The 15687-nt window shown below is 39.7% G+C and overlaps 2 long non-coding RNA genes across 3 annotated transcripts in view; one reads left to right on the plus strand and one right to left on the minus strand.

Annotated features, from left to right (window-relative positions):
• The first annotated feature begins 3470 nt into the window (after positions 1-3470).
• LOC119503456 lies at positions 3471-15329 on the plus strand. The gene is made up of 3 exons (XR_005210322.1): positions 3471-5172; positions 6306-6393; positions 15050-15329. It is a non-coding gene; the product is annotated as an uncharacterized LOC119503456 (long non-coding RNA).
• LOC119503444 overlaps positions 9525-15687 on the minus strand; it is a 78456-nt gene continuing 72293 nt past the window's right edge. For both annotated transcript variants that reach the window (XR_005210317.1, XR_005210318.1), the window contains one exon: positions 9525-9956. This is a non-coding gene — a long non-coding RNA (uncharacterized LOC119503444). The remainder of the gene's footprint in view (positions 9957-15687) is intronic.

A 15687-nucleotide genomic window follows, 5' to 3' on the forward strand; every position in this document is an offset into this window, starting at 1 on the left:
GGCATAATATGCAGAAATTTTTCTAAAAACAATGTATATACCTCTCAATCACTTCCGACCAACTAAAAGTGTGGTGGTGCCTGTATTTTCTCTTTTCTTTTTATTTAGCGGTGTTCGGAATGTTTCTGGGCTTCGGCAATTACATTTTATTTGTCTGATTCACTGCTTTGTTCTCATTAACGCCGCTCCCTCTCTTCATTCACTCTATAGCTCGCTGAACCATCGCTGCTCTCTCTCTCTCTCTTCCTTGTTGAGCTGAGGAGGAGAGGCCAACTTTGAATGCCGTGTGTTTACAAATAGCAACCGACAACTATCACAAATTATACCTTTAATCACAAAAAAAAATTTTTGAGAGAAATTGAGAAATGTATTTTACATACACAGTACTGAGACACTAGTGAGGATGGAAAGCCACCATGGAGAGTAGGTAACTTACAGTAGAAACTGATTATTTTTGTGTGATGCTATAATGCTCAATCTACATGCAATGTATTACTTTTACATTAACTTACTATTTCCCTTCAGCAAGAATGGTAACTGAGGGATACAATCAGCAGCACATAAAAGGAAAGACTCCTCCAATTAGAAATGAATGGGGGCATTCACTAACATTTCCCTTTTTTAAAGGTGCAGTGTGTGGGAACTGGCGGGATCTAATGTTGAGGTTGCAGATTGCAACCAACTAAAGCTTCTCCAGTGAGCCAAGGGTGTAGGAGAACAACGGTGGCCAACGAGAGAACGCAAATGGCCCCATTTAGAGCCAGTGTTTGGTTTGTACGTTCCGGGCTACTGGAGAAACATGGTGGCACATGAAAACACAACAATTCTTATTTTCAGGTGGTTATACACTTAAGAAAACATACTTATTAATATTATGTTTTATTTCTGCCAATAGATCCTCCTAAATGTTACACACTGTCCCTTTAAATATTAATTTAACACCAGCTAAACGTGGTGTAGAGCTGAACTCCAGGGTGTGTCAGTACATCGTGACATCACTTGTTATGTGAGGTCAGAGGTGACACAGACTTTAAACATTCAACCTGAGATTTCAGCATTTTATTAAGTTAAATTTAAAAACATTCTACACCTACGCATACATCTAGCGAACTATATACTATGAGACAATACAAATAGCTGTTTTCACATACTAAGCCAGCTTTGGCCTTTAAATGCTTTTTAGTGAATTGGGAAATTTTGAACTTTATGTTAATGTACAGTTTTTGCCATGCTGTTATTACTGTAAATGCATTGTGTGGGCCTACAGTATAGACAGGGAGTTGTAGCTGCTTCACTGACACTGAATTGCTCACAATGGTGGCTACTGAAAGACACTTGTTATTGAGCTATTTTTGCTCAAGTTTATATACAGAATGCTTTTTTTCTGGATTCTGTTATTGGTGCAGCTAAAACAGGGTGCTTTAAACTTACCTTTAAACTGTAAGAAGCAGCAATGCATACAGAAACAGTCTTTCTGTGATGTCAAATGTTCTGTATATGGCCATGAGTTTATGTTGGTAGCTTATGGTTGGTGGTTAGTTTAGCACAAACCTGTCAAGTATCATGTCTTACTGCGAGACTCGCATTTTAGTGTCTTTACTGGCCTTGAATTGAAAATCTCACACATTATTACACAATTAGGGAAAATAAAAACTGCTGTAATCTTAGTTTGGTGATAATATGACAACACTTAATGGAGTTATATGACTGGCCATGTAAGCGCTCTACTGGGAGCAGCATGAGGAAGCAGTGGCTGTACGTTTTCAATGAGATGTCCCCTTGATTGCTTATTATCATTATTATTAATTTTATTATTCATACGATTTATTATAATATTATTAATTCTTCCAGGGAGTTTGTGGAGGCTATAGCAGTAAATCCTTGTAAATCCTGGCTTTTTGGTGTATTTGTACGTGTAAGACGTGTGTGTTATCCACTCCAACAAAGATCCGATCCTTTGCTGATAGGATTAACATGATCAAGCCCAATTTAGGCTTCTGACACGGTGATCATCCACCGACTTGTAAACATACAACAACAATAAGATCACAGCTTGTCATGTTTGCGGGAAGATGAGAAAGATTACAATAAGTATAGTCTGTTTTGACCACTTGGTTGGCTTTAGTCTTCTATCTGGCCTATATGTTCAGATTAAGTCTACATTCAGTGACCCAATTCCCCAGACAATCTCTGACAAAACGATACCCCGAGATAAATCGGCATGTATTATACATGCATCTCCCCCACTGGAACCCTATTCCACACCTTACCTCGTTTATTTTTTAGTCAAACTTGAAACCAGCTTAGCAAGCTGACTTCAGAAGTGCCAGATAAGTATTTGTCAACAGAACAGCTGGCACACAATGCCCTCTTGTAGCTTTATGCCACAGCATATGCCAGCCGCTCGTAGCGTGTGGTAATTTAGCCGGGGCTGGTTCTACAGGAACAGATGGGCTCAAGTATTGTTATTCTCGCTCCAGCTCAGGGCCCCTGGGGGGAATCACTAAATAAAATCAAAGCAGATGGACCTCTCTGGGCTAGGCTGTGTTTATGATAAACAGCCAGCACAACCAGTGTCCATCTAACACCTTAACCCCACCCTCCCAACAAACTAGCAGGATTACAGTAGTTTAACCTCACCTGCACTGCGGGCTGCAGCTCTCCGTTCACCCAAACATTAGGCAAACCCAAACAAACAGAAGACAGGGAGTACATTAACCTATGCTGTGGAGAATTTCCAATAATTGCTATCCACCACAACAAGTCCTTTTTACCCCCTTGACCTTAAACTGGAAAATTCTCTCAAAACAGATATACTTCTCCGTCAGACTTCCCTGTTCTTTCCCACTAACAGAGGACTGTTTTGTTCTTTTATAACCTTGTCAAGATTTCATTGCTGTGGTTCTCACATCCATGCCATACACACAGGCCTTGGTTGCAGTATGGTCATAGTAAACACCGTCCCATAGGGTAATATGGTGTTCCCCCCTGTTGTGACACAGTACATGAGAATGCAGGACAGTTCTCACTTAGCACCGAACTCCAAATCGACTTTCATTCCCATGGGAAAAGACAGCAATAAACAAAGGAATCCTATCAGTGCAGGAGGAAGGTAAATGTCTAAGGCCATTAAGACAACAGGAAAGCAGTGATTTCCAGCACTAAAGATGAAAAAGAATGGAGGGTGAACGGTTTTAAACCAATCAGTCCTAACTCAATATACCACTTAGGTGTTGTTTTAACTCCATCATGATAACCAGTTTTATTTACTGTCTTCAAAGGTCAGTTTCTGATGAAGTCAAAGTAGTGTAATCAACCTAAATGTTTATAGCCATAAGTATTAACTCAGCAGTTACTCAGTCACTGAGCTATCTTAAAATCTTTGTTTTTAGTTTTTCTTCAGGCTTCACGAGACAGTTGTTTTTCATCATTACCCAGATCGGTTTTCTTTCCGTGGACACATGCCCCTCCAAAATTACACTCAGCCAGACATTTAGCCGATCTATCTACTCAATTCATCAGTAGAGAGACACAAGTGCCTCTGGCTTGAATGTTGTCAGGACACAAAATCAGCATTTCTATCACTTGTCATTGTTGTCTCTTACTTTTCCAAATCAGTGAGTGCAGGCATCTAAAACAGCATTTACACAATATACCATTGTGTTTTAAATAAATTCATATTTAATCAACTAATAATAATTTTCAATAGTACACAATATTCATATATTAGTTACAGTAAGACGATTCCATTCTTTCATATTATCCTGAAAATGTAGAGAAATTAATCTAAATTAGTTTTTTTTTAAATAATAATAAATATAAAATAATATATAATAATATAAAGAAATAATAAAATTCCAAATTTGGATTCTTCCAGATGTCTCTGGCTGCTGTTAAGTGAATAAAAAGTTGTTGACGTTTTTGTTTCACCGGTAGGTATCAATGCTACTAAACTGCATTGTAATCTTTACATTTGTACTCATCTAAGTAACACATCAGTCCTTCTCCCGCATTTTCAGAAAGGACCCTGGTCGCTTGGATGAAGAATTAATTGCCTCTAAAGCAACAGCTACCAGATGTTGTTGCTCCTAACAGCCAGGTGTGGATAAATTGCATATGCAGAATGTGTGTAAAATATTTAAAGTCGTATCTTTCACTTAAGGTGTGAAGTGTTTTTATTGCCCATCACTGCTTTGAGTATGGCGAGAGGAAAGGCCGGCGGCCCCCCTGGGCCTGCCGCGCTGGAGCTCAGCACCTGTGGTGTTAAGACTGCGGATGGAGAGGCTGACAGTGAGACTTGGCGTGGCAGTGTGTCGTTGTGGGGGTGGGGGGTCCATCCACCTGTTCGCCCTCTAATTCTCTCCTGGCTGCCACCTTTAACACTGCATTATTTACAGGTGCTCTCTGGATGGAGACACAAGCTGCTGTCTGCTTTAAATATGGATGGTTGTGTGTGTGTATGTGTGTGTGTGTGTGCAGGTTGTTCTCCCATCCACACTGAGACATTTTCCACCAACAAAAACTCTAAAGTGGATAAATTTCAAACTGCTGAGTTTGTGTGTTTGAGGGAGCTGCAGACCACCCCCCTCACTAAGATGGAAAAAGACACACACACACGTGAATTGACTGTGTTAAGTTCAAGAAAACGGACTAATACAGGAAGTTCAGGTTTATATGTTGTGCTTTTATTTTGGGGAACTCCTCTAGGAACTCTCTCTTTGAGGCCTTCTTCCGGGGGAAGTGTTTTCAGGGAGCACACCTGAAACTTCAGTCACAGGTCTCCAGCTGATTTCAATTAGCTTGTTAGGCTGAACCAAGTGCCAGGAAAGAGAGAGGGGAGTGGGGTAGAGGTGTTTGTTTGTTTGTTTGTTAAGTTGGCTTTTGTTTGATATTTCTTCCATTTATCATGCATATTATTTAATTTGTAATATGTAATATTCATTTGTATGTTTTATATGTAAATATTAAGGTTATATTGTACGCTAAGTTAAATTGATTGTAGGAGTGGGTATATGCCTTTCATTGTTGGTATGGACCACAGGTATATATGTCAGGTTGGAGAAGCAGTGTTGGGTGTGTGAAAGAGGGAGAATCAGGTTGAGTGTCACCTTAATCCTGGAATCAGCTACATGTGTTTCCCAGTTTTGTTGTCCATCTGTCTGCTAACCACTGGTGAGAGTTTTGTGATTTTTTTGTAACTTGTCTGTAGTCACAAGTAAAAAAGTGAGCTCTGGAAAAATCCTGGCTGGTCTGTTGCTGCTCACTTTTCCACCACGCTCGCTGTACGCCTCAATCCTCCTGTTTTTTTTCGTCCGGGTTGTAAAGGTCCACCACCTCCAAACCTTACAGCGTGGTTGTGTCAACAGAACATTGAATTAAACATGGTTGATGTATTTCCAAGCAGCAGTTTCTAATGTATCTATGATCACTTGTTTTGTGATTCAGTATTGCCAATCACACAGAACAGGTGTGACGGACAGGGTCCACAAGTGCATAGCAACATATTTCATTACTGTATATGCTCTTCAGAACAATTTCATAAAATGTAGCTTTTGTAGTGGATGACATGGTAGCTTTTATAGGAGTTATAATCAATGTTTTTATAATAAAAATGTATCAAATAACAATGTGAAAGGTGTCGCTCCTAGTGATGAACCTACAGAGAATTATCACCTGAGTCTGCAGCTCTTCTCAGCTTTATGTAGCTTTGTCAGCTCCTAGATTTAGCAGTCCGACCCACAACTTTAGTGTTTTGGTTCATTCTCACCACTCTCATAGCATAATTTTCAGCTGCAGGAGGCAGCTTTTTTCAGCTAAAAACCTCTAAAACCCCACTGTTCACTACCTGCTCAGCACCAAACCGCAAACAGACACAGTTAAAGACTAGCTGGTGATACAGTTAGAGACTATAACTGGTGAACATAGTGGAGCAATTAGCAGCTAAAGAGACAGATATTTCCCTCAGCAGTTGGTAGAGAACCAAAAACGGAGGTAGAAGAGAGAGAATACTGGACTTGTATTTGTCAGGTGGACACAACTTGTTTCCGCTGCCCTCAATGCGCCAAAAGCATATTTAAATAAATTACACTTTAGTTCTATTGGCATGTCATTGCTGTCCAGTGAAATGAGTTATGGGTTGAATAAATTCTCAAACTTCTTCTTGAGCTATATAAACCCTTTAAAAGGCATTGGATGAAAAAAATGCATTATCACAAAGCTGAAAACAGACTAACTTAAAAGTTTTGGAGATCGATTGTTTTCACAGGACACTGACGATGTGTTTGTGTCTGCTGTGCTATCTGCAGGTTGTACACTGCACATGAGGAACAGCGGGAAGTGGATCTGTGACCATCTACCAGTGGGACCGTCAGCCACTCTGATGACCTCAGTGCTGTAAGACTCTTGAACCCTGAGTTAACTTCCAGTACTTACTATACATACTGTAATTTCCACTATATTTAAAGTAAAATTATGCACAGAAATACCAGATATAATCATTACAGTATGTGCTATTATGAGGACAACACATATAGAGACTGGCCTTAGTGGAAATGATACTATCATCCGCTGTAATGAGTACAAAATGACTGTGTATGGCTAAGTTAAGTATGTCCTGTTCAATGACCTTTTATAATCTCCTCACAATTTCCTCTCACAAACTTACCGCAATGGTCAGATTAAAGACAGATATGTTCAAAGAGACTTGCAGTTATCTGAAGCACATAATCATGTGAGTAATTAAATGATTAGTCTGAGGGGAACTTATTATTCTGAATTTTGTTTTTAGTTTACTTTTTAAAACGGAATACATTCACTCTTTATAGATAGAAAAGCAGATGGAACATGAGTTTGCAAAAACTCACACATTAGGCTTTTAGTTTGTCAGCCTGGGAACATTATTTATTAAAGGTGCAGTGTGTAACATCTGGTGGCATCTAGCGGTGAGGTTGCAGATTGCAACCAGCTGAAACTTTTCCCATGTGCCAAAGCGTGTAGGAGAACTACTGTGGCCGACTCGTAAACGTGAAAACGCGAACGGCCCTATCTAGATTCAATGTTTGGTTTGTCTGTTTTGGGCTACTGTAGAAACATGGCAGCTTGCTCCGTGAAGAAAACCTGCACAGTATTTAAGTGATAATGCACAGCGAGCTGGTTTTGGATTGCTCTGAAGAGGTTCATTTCACAAAAATGACCCGCTAGCTGTACATTGTCTTGCTTATTACACAGATACTTGCATAAGAAATCAATAATTTGACACAAAAATGGTTCGCCAAAATCCGACATCAGAACTGCGCCCATAGCAACGGTCTGTTATACATAGCAACGGTCTGCTATAAAAAAATAACATACCGTAGAAAGCCGTGATTGACCAATCAGATTCGAGTATTCAACAAAGCCGTGTAATAAGTAGATATCAACGGCTCATTCTAAGGGAACGAAAACACAACGATTCTTATTTTCAGGTGATTATACACTAATGAAAACATACTTAATAATATTATATTCAATTTCTGTCTATATAATAATCCTACACACTGTTCCTTTAACATTATATTGTATTAATATCATAAACTTGAATGTATGTAATTTGTCATTAAATACAATGGTTAAACATTTTAAAACATATCTGGAAATTAGTTAATAAAAACAAATTAAAGAAAACCTATTCCTATATGACCATGTCATTACATAACTGAATATATTTACCAGGAGTACCACTTGGTGCAGAATCTCTCTCTTCATAAATGACTCTCCGCTGCCTGCTGGATGGGCGAGGTGCACCCTGTACAGATAAATGCATAAACACTCCTTGTACCCAAACAAAGGCATCAAGCAGGCATTTCATTAGACCATTGTGTGATATGGCAGGCCGCTGCTGTGAATGTATTTATTAGTTTGCGATACATGCCTTTTCCTGTTGTTCCCGGGGCAGTGGATAATGCTGGTTTTGTTCACGGCACAGTGTGAACGGCGCCTCGGTTGCCAGCTGTCAGGGCTGATACCGTCTCATTTGGATTCCCAGCCTGCTTGCTGAATGGCTAATTAGATTTGCCATTTTCAATCCACTGATTGCTATACATAGCAGGACAAAGGAGCTGACAGCATGTAGCATTCAAATCCGACTGTAACAATTAATAACTATGGTAATTAACATGTGTGTTGTGCACCATTGATTATGACATTACCTGCAGAATGGATGGCCTGGCTCCTGCCATTTCATTAAGGAGCACAGATATAGACTGTTATTAATAAACTGCTCTCTGCAGCTGAGAGGGGGGTTATTAATTACACAAACTAGCGGGTGCATAGGGTAATCGAGTTAAAGCGGTTTCGTTCACAATAATTGATCTAATTTTTACTGACCATTCCTGTTGGATCGTGTCACACGGCCCCGTGTGAAGAGAAATCACCTCATTAACAAAAGTTTAATCCTAATCATAGTTCTTGGTGTGCCTGGCTTTAAGGTCATATCTGAATGTCAGAACCATTCGAAATTGATTGGTGGTAAATTGAATCAATGTCATGTTTAGAGAAAACAATAACAACTAATGGATGGGGCAAGCCAACCCCAAAACAAATAGGTTTATTGGGAGGTGCGGGAAGGTGTGCATGTGAATGTGTGTGTTTACGTGTGTGTGCAGAGGGAGGTCGGGCTTAGTCTGACACTTTCATAATTCATTATGTCCATAGTAAGAGAAATGTCAGGATCTGGGCAATTAGCAGCAGCTGCAGGGACTTGTTGGATAGTGGTGGAGGAGGAGGAGGTGTGTGTGTGGGGGGGGTTGCTTACTGGAGAATAGACAGAGACGGAGCAGAAACAACTACAGTGATACTGACCGAACTCTGGCAATGAATGGAGAACTTACAGTTTTACTTTTTTTAGTTTTACAGTTAAACAACAGTGATACCTCTATTTCAAAAATGGTGTAAACAATAAGAGTACTGCGTGACACCCCAGTTGCATAGTGACAGCAGTGCATGAGACAGGTGATCTGGAAAAAAAACACATGTGCCTCTGTGTCCTCCGGTGCTCCTGGTGGCATCTTTTCACAGACCGGAGGAAAACAACCAATCAGAGCCGAGCTGGAGCCTTGCCGTCTCTGAGCAGCTGTCAATCACTCGCAAACTGCGATCAAACGTTCAAACTAGGCAGCGCTGATCAAATATGAATCAATATTCTGTTACTGTAATGCCTATTTCTCACCTCAAATGTTCAAAAAGTAAAATGAAAAAGTTTGTGACCCCGGCAGCCATGTTGATATAAGTTGAGGAAATACCAAGCACTGCCCACCAGCCAGAGCAAACTTTTTCCTTTCACAGCTAAACAGTACACTACAAGATGTTTCTGAAAACATTTGAGGCGAGAAATAGGCATTACAACAACAGAATATTAATTGATATTTGATCAGCGCTGCCTAGTTTGATCGGAGTTCGTGATTGACTGCTGCCTCCGTTGAATGAACAGCCAATAGGAGGCCAAAGTCTGCCGTCACGGGCTAGATTTTTTGCCCAGTGATGCCAAAATCATTCTGCCTACTGAAGCTTTAATACAGAGGATGATATGTTTCCATTGTATGTGTATCGTACAAGGCACGTATTCATAAAGAAGCCGAATGCAGATGTCAACAGAATGATTTACTTATTGCACAATGGTAGCTCCATAAGCCATCATACAGTAAATCTACAGAGCTCTGTGACAGGCAGAAACATTCACCAACAGTTTACAGCAAGATTATAAAAAAAGCTAAGTTTCTGAAACACCTGTCAGAGCTATGCATGTGACATTTCTCTAATTGACTTTGACCCAACTCAAGTAGCAGATTTGACATTTGGCATCAGTTGTGGTCGACTAGGCCACAACACAACCCAGAAGTCCCTTTTCCTTTAGTTGGCTTTTCTCTTTCAGGTGACGGGCAAGCTGCCAGCAGAAACAAATCCTCTTGATCCGTACAAAGCTGCAAAACATGAAGGGAAATGGTCAGTCTCAGTTTTTTTTCTGATAGGCCCACAGTGTAGTTTATAATAAAACCTGCATCTTCCAAACCCGCAACACATCGCCTCTACCTTTTCGCATGTCACACATCCGATTTTTATTTCCCCTCCACCTGGCAAAACAGCAGCCATTTTCATCATCCGGAGCGTGTGAAATTTCACACTCATTTTTCACAACACATCTTTTGATATGCACTGCTTCTTTTTTTTTTTTTTTTTCTTCCTCTCCCCTCCCGCATATGAAATCCTTCCATTCTTGGCTGCTAAAAGATGCAGCCAATCATCTCCAAGCGATGGCAGTTACAATTTTCTGTGAACAATTTGGTCCCTTAAGAGGAAAATTGCTTTCAATATAAGCTCCCTTTGACAGACAACAACAATAAAAAGATACAACTGTAATGCCGTTGCCTCTGTCAGCACTTGGCTGGGACAGCTTCAGCAGGAACGTATGACTGGGGGATGAGGTGCTTACAAGTCAGCCTTGTAATATCAGCATCTGTGTGAGACAGTCCTGGCAAATGAATCCCACTTTGAACATAACAGCTTGGCATCACATGAAAATTACTGCCATGAGCAGTAGTTGTCAGATATGCTCTTGCCATTGTGATGGTGAATTGTCATTTATTATATGTTGTGCCTGCCTCTGTCAGCTCCTGTTGACTGCGTGTATTGATTTGCAAGAGCCGAGGGGTGCAGAGGTCACTTTGATCAACACTCTGCGACACGCGGGAATCACGCCAAGCTGACATTCCATTACCTGAGACAAAAAGGGCTCAAAACAAAGAATATGTTAAGGAACGCTGGACTTCAATATACAGCAATATGACTATAATTAACAGAGAAATGGATGGCGTATGTTGAAATGGCTAGAGGCTGTTTGCTCCCGGAAGGCTATTGTGCACTGGAGACAAGTGCGCTGTCTCCTTGATATTACATGCTTGACCTTTTGGGTCTACCACTCTCTTAGTGGCCTTGTTGTATTTCCTGAGCTTCTTCAAATCAAAATATGGTGCTTTAAAATCACAAAGGCAGACAAAGCAAGGCAACGATTGGACCCATATTGGTACAAACTAAAAACACTGTTTTCATTTAGGCTACTTGTAAATATTTCGACAGTCAGAAACTCTGGTTTGTGCCGTAGTTGTTGGCTTCCCCGTAGCACCACAGTGTACAAGGTGAATGACAAATGGAGGGGAAAGTCCAAATAATAAAGAGTTACATAGTGAGTTACAGTATATGTATCATAGTCTAAAGCCAAGCAATATCTATTCATCAGTAAAAAACAATTTCTCTACACAGAAAGGTTTTTGTCTGACCTCTGATTGGGTGGTCCTGATACTATTGCAGTGTGATTGTTGCTGCAACACTGCAGATTTTCACTTTCCTTAGTTTGAATGTGTCCAAGATCAATTATATAGTACATTTAAGAACCTATGTTATTTCTCAAATGCACAGGGAAGACAAAACACGCATCATTTTTGTTACTCCTGAATAGTTTTCAATTCAATATGAAATGAATTATTAATTCAATTCGACACATAATAAATAAAATGTCCCTAAAAGAAATAAGATAAATCCTTTACTGACATGTTACTCTAAAATTATGTATATGTTGTACAGATAATGTCCCATTTATATTGCGAAACGCTGGCATTTTTTAGGACCCCCCAACATTTTTTTAGAAAACCCCCCCAGAATGAACCATTGTTTTTACTTGAGCTATAGATTTTCAGGTTTCTAAACATTAAGAACAAAATTCATAACCCTTAAGTCCTCAATAAAGCCATTCAAACCCTATTATACTATCTAGAAATGCATGTGTGTTCATCTCAAATCCCCCCCAAAAGGCGTGTGCTACTGATCTGACAGCAGCAATATGCCTTTATTTATTAACAAGCTGTTGGCAATAATTAGGAGCATGACTGTGAGCGTAGGTGTTTACTTTGACTGCATTGTTGCAGATGAAACGCGTGTCTCAGTGCTGTGCTTTGAGCAAGAGCCTGGTTGACTGGCGTTATTGCGTGGGCCAGCCCTGCTGCTGTCTGTCGTTCCTGTCAAAGTCATGAGAGGATCACTTTATCATCGTTTGTCTGCCGTGTCTGACGCTATTGAGTAGGAGGGAGCCCTTAGGGAAATGGGGGCAGGCTGCTGTATTTGCTGTATGCTCCGTTTTTACTTAGTTGCTAGCTTGGCTTTATCAGGATTGTTGTTCCAGCCTGTCAAATTGCTTGGTAAGGTTTCTCCGAAAAACCAGCAGCCTGGCCTCATGTGGTATTAGTCAGTATGATGGCTTGTCAAGGCTGCTCTGTAAGGCCTGGCTGCGTTTACACACAATCAGAAAACAGGATCATAGAGCACTTTGATTGGCCAACGATGCAGTGCAACTGTGTGTATGATTTCTATTGGTTTACACTAGGGCTGTCAATTGATTAAAATATTTAATCACGATTGTCCATATTTAATCATGTTAATCGCAAACTAACTTCGTAGCGTTATTTAGCCTCCTTCGCGGCTAGCTTTAAAACTGATCCCGCTACAACCTAAAAATTACAAGTTGCGTTAATACGTTAAAGAAATCAGTGGCGTTAAAACAAATTTACATTAACACGTTACTATCACGTTAACTTTAACAGCCCAAATCTATATATACTGTATATTATTATATATTTTTTTTACAGAAAATAATATTATTACCATATTTTAATCTTTGCAGTCTCAACAGAATGACCCAAAACTGACTCAGATATTTCCTTGCTAAGCCAGCCATGATGAGAGAAGCTCAGTGCATACGGTACGAGCAGATGGACAAACACAACTTGAATCCATCTCAGTTTCTAAAGCTCTGTAACAAGGCCCATCACCAGCAGATGATATTAGCAGTGCCCACCATATGAAAACATGACACTACATTGGGAGCTCATTAGAGCAACATTATGATGCCGAGAAGCAAATTACATGGGCTATGAGCCTGAGCACAGGAAATCACAGTATTATTCCAACGCATTACACTCAAGTGAAACTGATGTAGCTTCCTGTGAAAGTGAATAGCCATGCTGTGGCCCAGTGGAGTGAGGTTAATGAGTTCTGACTGGTATTAACATTAACAGACCGTGTCGGCTGAAACAGACCAGTTTGCATGACTCAGATAAACTTCAGCTTGTTTATGAAAGATTATCATGAGTGGCTCAGTAGGTATTATGAACTAAATAGGCAGTGCCAGTCTCGGTTAGACGATATGGATGATTCAGTGTCCGTTAACACATGTGCCACTGCCAGTAAGCCAATATGCCAGCTGGCTCCGCAGATTCGTTACAATCATCCATCAGAAAGACCATATCTACAACTTTATTTCCTAGTATATTTCCAAAGCAAGCAAGAAAAATAAGTTATCCTCTAGGATACCAGCATAATCGTTGGATATGGATGCATCTAGGTGGGATAAAGGGAATTAGCATGTAAGAAACAACTGCTTTGTCTGTAAATACAGATATAAAAAAGGCCCCAGGGCATGTGTGCACCTAATATGATAAAGCTTAGTGATACAGAGTCCTCAGCCTCTCCACAGTTATCATCAGTAAGTTTGAGCAGAGAGGCGTCTGCATACATCCATCTCGCCAAAGACACCGCATGTATTACACACTGCTCCGGGGCAATCCACAATGCAAAATTGATTAATATTTGCTTTCAAAATGACACGGCTTGATGCATGGGGGCTCTCCACATGTAAATGAACACTTTAAAGGAGATGAATAGCCTCAAAGGAGGATTGTAAAGTTCAAGCAGCAGATTTGCATATTTATATTACGAGTTACTGATAATAAGCAGGGCGGGAAGAAGTAAATGCAATCCGTTTGTCAATGTACAATTCCTACATTACAAAACTAGGTCTTATTAGCTGCTGTGAACTGATATGTTCAATTACTTGCCGTGATAGCTGTGCTGAAGATGTATTGTACTGCGTTTTGACTTTATAATACAATTTAGATAAAGACAGAGACATGAGACAATTGATGATTCATTTAGCCATACCGAACATGGCGAAAAAAAACTAAAACATCTCAGCAACATTATGTTATTTCGCACTAAAGATGTCTATAAAAACACAAATTCACAATCTACCAATATTTAGAAAATAATCATAGAGTGTTTTAACCTATTTCTTTGTTGTGTGCTGGTAGACAACTTGCAAAATCTGTTCAACCTGACCTGCTATGACAGTATTTATGTTAAAAGGGTTTTCTCTGCAGTCATCACTTTCTTTTGGAGAGCCACAGCATGCCTTCAGCATGGATTTCCTGTTCCTGAGGACAGATACAAAGACTGGACACCACCATAGAGACAAACTCTCATTATGTTTTGTGAGAGGAAAAAACAGGAAGCTTGTGGTGTCCAGTGGTGTTCAGGATGATGTCACTTTTCTCCCTTCAGCAACGCATTATGCCAGTGTTTCCAGTGCTCTGTTGTCTCTGCTGTTGCTTCATTGCGCTGTGACAGAGAGAGATGTGGGTTGCAGCCAAGAACGTTACTGGTTTTAAATGTCAGTTGGATTGGTTAAGATTCAGACAACTAATATTAATCAAAATGAATGGCTGTGAACTGCGGTATGTCTACTTTGTTTCACGACATATTATACTATGACTTATTATGACATACTATAAAGTGACTTTCTCAAGGATGAACTGATTTGTTTTTGGTAGTCAAAGGTCAAAGGTCAAGGTTACTGTGACCTCACGTCTGTCCCATTCTCGTGAACGCAATATCTCATAAACACCTTGAGGGAATTTCTTAAAATCTGGCACAAACATCCACTTGGTGTCAAGGACGAACTGATTAGATTTTGGTGCTCAAAAGTGAAAGGTCAAGATCACTGTGACCTCACAAAACATGTTTTGGCCACAACTCAAGAATTCATGTGCTAATTATGACAACCACGACATCGTAATTTTAGATAATTACTTTTTTCCACATACTATGACTTTTTGTTTTTATAACATTTTAATGACACTGTTACGGCTGCATGTGTTTTCTGTGCTGCTGTCCCTTTTACCCTCTCCAGTAGCTCTGTGCTGCATTTGCTCAGTGAGGTTGGGAAGAAAGTGCTTAAAAGCTCCTGTGCCAGCAGCAGAAGGAAGAGGCTTCTGGTGTGAGGACTGCTGGTTTTGCTGCCTCTTAGCTTAGGACTTGATATTGTCTTTTTCATATTTCCTTGTTAATAAATCCTATGGATATGAGAGTCTTAAAGGTGTCTTCTGTGTTTGGTTTGGGTCAGAGGTAGAGTGTTGTTCGCCTCAATAGGTCTGCCCAAGAGAGGGGTGTAACACTATTTTACAACATTTTTATGACATACTGTACTATGACTTTTTACGATTTTTTTTTTTTAGATACAATGCTAAGACTTTTTAGACATACTACACTATGACTTTTATTTTTAGCTTTTTTCAACATAGGCTCACTATACTATGATGACTTATTTTTTTTACTTACTGTACTGAATTTTTAGACGTATTTCGTATTTTAGGACTATTTAGGGACTACAGTGCATCAAAATAGTTATAGTAAAGTATGTCGAAAAAAAGTCATAGTATAGTATGTCGAACAAAGTAATAAAAAAGTCATAGTATAGTATGTCGAAAAAGTGATAGAAACGTAATAGTTAAAGTATGTCGAAAAAAGTGATAAAAGTCATAGTATAGT

The sequence above is a fragment of the Sebastes umbrosus genome, chromosome 2 (genome assembly GCF_015220745.1).
Source record: "Sebastes umbrosus isolate fSebUmb1 chromosome 2, fSebUmb1.pri, whole genome shotgun sequence".
Taxonomy (NCBI): domain Eukaryota; kingdom Metazoa; phylum Chordata; class Actinopteri; order Perciformes; family Sebastidae; genus Sebastes; species Sebastes umbrosus.